Below are 7,200 nucleotides of genomic sequence, written 5' to 3' on the forward strand. Positions count from 1 at the left end.
ACCCTGGCTTTCGGAGTTGGCCAGGGATTCACCCTACACCGAACAGGAGTTCAATGAACTTCCCTTTTCCCCCTCTTTTCTTGCTTCCTGCTACCTGCATGGCTGCACAAGTAAGAGCCACTCTTCCTGGCATTACGCAACATTGACACTCGCTACTACTCCGGCATTAATGAATTCCTTTCTTACCTGCTCTTGTTTCACCTGATTGCAAGTTCTTTCCCAATCAGAGTAGAGAGCCCTCCCCTCTCTGGGTTGTGCTCTTTGCAAAGCTGTCGTCAACATTCTACTCTAGCTATTTGGAACTTGGACGCCTCTCAGCCTTGTGTGAGTTCTGGAAATTTACCAGCTGTCTGGTAGCTCCTTACCTGGCCTCGTGGAGTTTCACCCTACCAATGCACAGATGAAGATTCAGGAACAGACTCAAGGTGTACAGCTTTTCTCCAGTTTCCTCGCCAGGGCTTTGCCACGGAAGTTGCAGCCCCCCACCCTACGTGAATTCTGAATGACTCCTCAGTGGAATCTGTGAAACCACCACCTCTGCTTGGACTCCTCCTCCTGTAAAGCAATCCGGAACGGTGGAAAGCCGAGACATGTACAGGGCTCACCTTATTTGCTCCCTTCCCTTCAAGGGTCCTTGTCCTGTGCTGACAGGTTGCCATATGTGAGAACAGTTGTTTAATACATTTTGCCAGTGGGAGGGCAGATCAAGACCAGTGAATCGGGGCAGAAGTAGAATTCCTCTAACTTGGGGTGTCTTTTGGACGTACTCATTCTATCAGCGACACCCACGTTTATTTCCCCGGCTATCAGAATCTAGCTGCAATTTTCCTCTGCGCCTCCCATATTGACAGATTGTTTTTATATATAAAAAAAAGAGGTATTTGAATGGGACTTGGCATTCTTTCCTGGCAGTCATGTGGTCAATAAAATACCCTGGATTTTGAAAGAGCATTGGCAATTTTAATACTTGGTTTTGTCCAGTCTTTCACTGTTGCATAACAATAGTAGCCTGGAATGCAGAGGTGCCACCCTTCAAATGGCAAATTCTCCAGAGACAGTAGCACATTCCTTACCCTCTCATTGTGAAAGACGTGGCCAAATGCCGTTCCTCCCTCAGAGGGGGCAGCATAAGACCATTCGGCATGGAACAAAAGACCAGAGAAGGGAGGTGAGGTCTGAGAGGCCATCTCACTCCAAAGTGAGTTCCTAGTAGTCTTCTCTCTGGGGAACGAGCCAGCTTTCTGCCCTCCCGCGAAGGGCTAGGGAGGGCTTTATTCCCCGCTGGGGAGACTTTTATAAAAATGAAATGAGGTAAAATAAAGGAATGAGGCTCCAAAATTAAGCAAAGAGATCGTAGGAATCTCTTAAGGAATAAGGAACAAGTGTTCCTTAAAAGCACTAAATTTTAGTACAAAACAGGGTCATGGTTCTAAGAAGAGGCTGTAACTCCTGTCTGTCTCTTACTTTCAGCAAGCCAGTTATGCACATTTAAGTTTTTCTCCTTTGTAATGTTGTAGACTTGGTTAAACAACATGGTTTCTCTGATTTCTTCTAGAGCTAATATATTACCTTATTTAATAGTAAAATAAATATTCTAATTTTATAGTACAGTATTTGGGAAGAAAAGTTCTCCAATGAATTCTACATACAATAGATATAATGCCACAAGAAAGCATTTTAACATAAACGGGCTGGATTATTTCTCTGCACCATGATTAAGCGCAAAAGCATTATAGAAGATGGTCTTCACTTCCAGGAGTTTTGGCAAGAGTGGGGGCTATGGAGCTTCTGGCCATGTTTCCTGTATTTCTAGGGAAATAAATCAGGAGTCCGATGGTAAGGAACACAGGGGCCACAGTGCACTGTATGATAATAATTCTTCCCACTTTGCTTGTCTGAAGTTGATGGTTCTCTTTCTATAATACCTAGTGTATGGTTGGAATCGTGACATTATTTGGTGTAACATTGAAATTAATGAAGACAAAGAGCAGAGGGGGTAATGGGAACAGAAGTGGGAAGGAAAGAGGAAGAGGGGAGGCGGGGGGAGGGCTGGAGGTGGGGGATGGGAGGGGGAGAAGGCTGGGGAGCACCAGCAGAGGAAAGGTTCTTTGCTCTCATGGCACCTGTCAGAGCCCTGGGTTCGGATGACAAATACAGAGGGTAACAGGCAGCCCTCAGCCCTACTAACCGTTACGTTACATAGATTCCGATTTATTCTTCCAGGTGCTGCTAAATCTTCCATTCTGTTGGCTTCTAGCTCTGGTTAACAAGCTTGGAAAGAAAACTTGAATATCTTCTGTGTTACCGTTTCTTTATAATCACTAGTTTCTTAGGTTAGAGATAAAGTGTTTTTATGGGCAAACACTCCTTATGGAATTTTGTACCAGGCATCATTAAAATTATAAAATACAGAAAGCACAGAGGGAGGTAGTCTATGAAATTGTGATCTACTAGCAGAGGTGAGAAAAACAGAAATAAAAATCCACGTTATAAATACATTATCTTTAGAACTACATATGTTTGATAGAAACTGTATGAAACGGGGATAAAAAACAAATTGTTGGACAAGTAGAAATTATAAGGATAGGAACCAGAAAAGGCTGAAATTGAAAAATCAAGGTTTTTACCATAATTATCACCAGTAGACAATTATCTGAAAACAGACAAAAAACTTCTTGAAGGAAGTGTGGCTTCAGGAGAAACTTGCGAAGGTTAAAATATGATTTGGAGTAGGCATTCCAGTGGGGATACACTGCTGCTATAAGGAATTAGGAAAAGAGAAAAAGAAAGGAATCGGATATAGCAAATCTTAGTATTGGTTCTAGTAATAGAATAGATAGGCAAATTGGACAATGGGTCGGCAAGCCCCCAAAATACATGATACCGTGTCACCACGGTTCTGAGACTTGATGGCTAGTATGTCAAAAGTGAAGGTCTTTTCCAATAAGTAAACTAAGGCAGATATGTGTGTTTGCTTCAAGACTTCTCAGGGCCCTTAATGATAAAATACATTCACGTTTTAACTCTAAAGGGACACTCCATTAACGATGCTTGACCTGAGTATGCTGGGTCCAGTTATCAGCGTGTAAAAGCCAACTGTTAAAGTTTCATGAGTTTTGAGTCAGTTGTTAAATGCAGCCATTATAAAAATTAACTTATAGATGCTTATAATTAAATGAATTCTGTTAATAACTAAGGTAATACATCCTCACTTTGGCATGGCTCTGCAGTGATGCTAAAAGGGCAGCAGAGCGTGTAGTACTTTGCCATACTATTTTGAGCTTCAGGCACCTGAGAAACAGCACGTGGCAGGGAGAGGATTTCTCTGAGGTCCCCTCGCCTGCCCGCAGTGCATTCCTCCAAGAGGAACTTCCCCTTCGGGAAGGCTTTCCGAGGAGTTCCACCAGCCAGGGGGGACTGACGCTGCTGGTGGCAGAGGCGCCTAGAGGCCCCGGGTCACCCGGAGGAGCCCCGTCACAGACGACCACACCTCCCATCGGTTCCCCTAAGGGCCCGCTCATCTTCCCTAAAAATGACTTCCTGTCCCGAAAGTGCCCACATCGCACTCCCCCTTCCCTACTAAATGGCATTTAACCGTGAATGCTAAGCCGTCTCGGGCAGTTACCCATGTTTCCGCGCTTCTCCTATGTATACATGATGCACGAGCACGTCATGTTAATGGGCTTGTTCGTTTTCTCTGGTTCGTCTGTATCTCGCTACTCAGAAAGTAGAAGGAAAATTAACTTTCCTCCCCTATAGTTACTACCTGTTACTACTCTGTGTTCCTAAGTTATTTATGTCTATTGTACTTGTATAGTAGAATTAAAACTGTGTGTTGACCTGCATGTCTTCCCAAAAAGTGCTACAAATCAGGTGTCTTATTTTTCCAAGAAATCCACTGGCTGAACGTCTACCAGCATACTGCTGCCCATGGACTAGAACTCTCTCTGAGCAACAGGCAGGAACACGTCAGAAATGCTGACCTACAGAAGGAAAGTTCTCTCCCACTCTGTCTCCTCAGAGCCCCCATATCTGCCCTTGACTGCAGCAATCGCCAATTGCCTGTTGTCCTAAACCTCCACGGATTCTTACAAGTCTTAGCCCAGACAGACATTGTCTTTTTTGTGAAACCTCTCTGATCTCTCTCTGCAGAGGTAGATATAGCTGCCTCCACAGAGGCTTGAAGGGGCCAGTGTCAGAACGCTGTTGTCCTGCCTCTAATTCAATCGCCAATTCAACACACCGGAATTCTGACCCTAGTACATGTCAGGGACTGGACTAGGTGCTGGGAATAACACTGAACCCACAGCCATGGCCCACCCCCTGAGGACAGAGGGAAAATTAAACAATAAATCAATTGAATTATCATTTTGAAAAATGTTAAGAAGAAAAGTGTAATTGTCTACATGCATGTTTCATCTACAAATCTGTGATTCCCTTCAGTGTTAGTTTTTCTTTCTGTCTTCCTTCTCTTTTTTAACCTCAAGCACCTCATCAAATATATGCATTAGCCAAATTTATCATGAGAAAGAATACATGTACAGAAATTTTAAAAAAAGACTTATAGGTTTTTTATCTTTACTCATAATAAATAATAAAATATTTTAAATATTATAGTATGTAATATAATAGTATGTATATATTGAGATCAAGAATGCCTGCAGAACATCATTGTTACTGCTCTGTGTAAGTTTACTCATAGGAGAAAAGGTTATGAGATGAAATGGAAGGACCCTTAGAAAAGTAACAGTAGTGGAGGGCCAGGGGAATTAAGATAAGATTGTGATTATGGAAATGAAAAGAAAGGGAGAAATCTGGAAAATACCTACACAAAAAATGGGTTGGGCATGGTGATGGGGTAGAAGGTAAGGATGGTAAAACAGTCTAGAATATGACCTTACGCAATGGCTTCTGTCTTTGCATTGAAATAATTACTGGCGTTGCTGTACAGCCTGCAAAGAGGGGTTTGAGGGCATTTGCGCTAGAATGAACACATAAGACTCTGTAGGGCTGAAAAGAAAAAATGAATTTGACAACTAGATAGAACACCATTCATTTCATTTCATCCTCCAAATAACACATTTTTATTATATTTATATATTTTCCCATGTGCATGATGATAAGAATTCCCTAGCTTTCCAAAGCTAGAGAAGATCCCAGAGTCCTGTTAGCAAACTCCCACCATGAATAATACACACATTCAGAAACTTTAAGGAAACCCCCTGATTTGCTGCCAAAATCTTTTTTTTTTTTTTTTTTTTTAACAAAAGCCACATACAGCTGCTGGATTGATTTCATGATTTCACCATGAGGTGCATAACTGAGTCTGCAACTGAAAACATGAGCTTTATGTATCGGGACCGCAACTAAATTTGTCTTCTTAGAATTATTTTTCTTTAAAACAATCCCAGACTGTGAGGAGTTAGAACACCGCACGTCTGAGGAACAAATGATTGGAATTCTCAGGTATCCCCACAAAAGAAATGGAGACAAATAATCTGAAATAAGAACAAGTGAAGAGACTTTACAGTGGTAGAATTCCAGATACATTTGGATATAATAATATCAGGGACTGCATCTCATAATTATTCACCTCCCTCTGAAGACTGGCTTTGGGGCTAATTGTTTTGAAATCCTCTAATCATTAGTACTTGGAAGTTACACTGGGAAAGGACTTTTCTTATTGCTTATCTCATTTAATCCTCAAATGCTTGGAATCATAGGTAATTAAGTCAATAGGACCTTTGCAATTACATAATCTAATTTTGTTGATTTGTACGTCATCACCATTTTTTATCACCAAAAGACGTTAAACTGGAACGTACAATGGGTATTTCCAACATGAATATCAGTATAAGACCTTAAGAAAGACAGGGCGAAAGTCATTTGCAAAGGGACTTTAATGCAATATTCACAATTAAGGTTTCTTTTCCAAACACATTGCATAATTGAGGTAATCACAGTAACCCAGAGAAAAAAGAACTGGAAGTTATTACTACCCCAATTTACTTCTCCAGGGTCTTCATAAAAGTTTTCCCCATTTACATGACAAATAGAAACAGGACTCTGTGTGAGACACCACCGTACACAGAGAGACACTGGACAAGCCAAATGTAAACCATGCTTTCAGACAGTTTATAGTCACCTGGGAAATACAGACAAATAAAGAGGCAGTTATGTGTTGATAATGCGAGGACTGGTGCCTTATCTCCTACGAGGGAGCGCCAACTAAGAGCGAAAGACAATAGGCTTTAGGCAAAGGAAGAGATGTTTAAAGTAGAGACGGTGTGTGTGCAGAGACTCAGGGCTGAGAGTGAATGTCTGGAGAAAAGTAAAGCCAGTTGAGGCAGGCTAAAATGAAGAATCTGAGAAAGGGCACTAATTAGAAAAACAGTTGGGGAGGTAATTAATCAGGGGACAAATGAAGAAGGGTCTCAAACCTTGTTAAAGAAGTTTATTTTTATCCAGAAAAATGGGGAAATCTTGAAGTGTTTTTAATAGAGTAGTAGCATCATCAGATTTGCATTTAATTTTTTATTGAAGTAGAGTTGATATGCAGAGTTGTACTGGCTTCAGGTATACAACATAGGGCTCCTGCACTTACCTACATCATCAAATGCTCACCCCACTATAGTAACTACCTGTCAACATAGAAAGACGTTACAGAACTGTGACTATCTTCTCTATGCTGTACTTTTATCTCCATGACTAATTTACACTGTGATTGAGATTTTGTGCCTCTTTCTCCCCTTCACCTATTTCACTCACTCCCCCCAGCCCCTCCCCCACGGTAACCACCAGTCACTTCTCAGTGTTTATGAGTCTACTGCTGTTCTGCTCATTGTGTTTGTTTGGTTTTTTCTTCATATTCCACATATAAGTGAAATCATACGGTGTTTGTCTTTCTCCACCTGGCTTATTTTACTGAGCGTAATACCCTCTAGGTCCATCCATGTTGTCCCAAATGGGAAGATTTCTTTTTTTATGGCTGAATAATATTCCATTGTGTATATGTCCACATCTTCTTCATCTGTCCTTCCATTGACGGACACTTAAGTTGCTTCCATATCTTGTCTACTGTATATAATGTGGCCATACACATAGGGGTGCAGACATCTTTTCAAAGGAGGGATTTTGTTTTCTTCAGGTAAATTCCCAAAAGTGGAATTGCTGGGTCATACGGGTGTTTTTATTTTAATT

Source organism: Manis javanica, chromosome 3 (genome assembly GCF_040802235.1).
Source record: "Manis javanica isolate MJ-LG chromosome 3, MJ_LKY, whole genome shotgun sequence".
Lineage (NCBI taxonomy): Eukaryota > Metazoa > Chordata > Mammalia > Pholidota > Manidae > Manis > Manis javanica.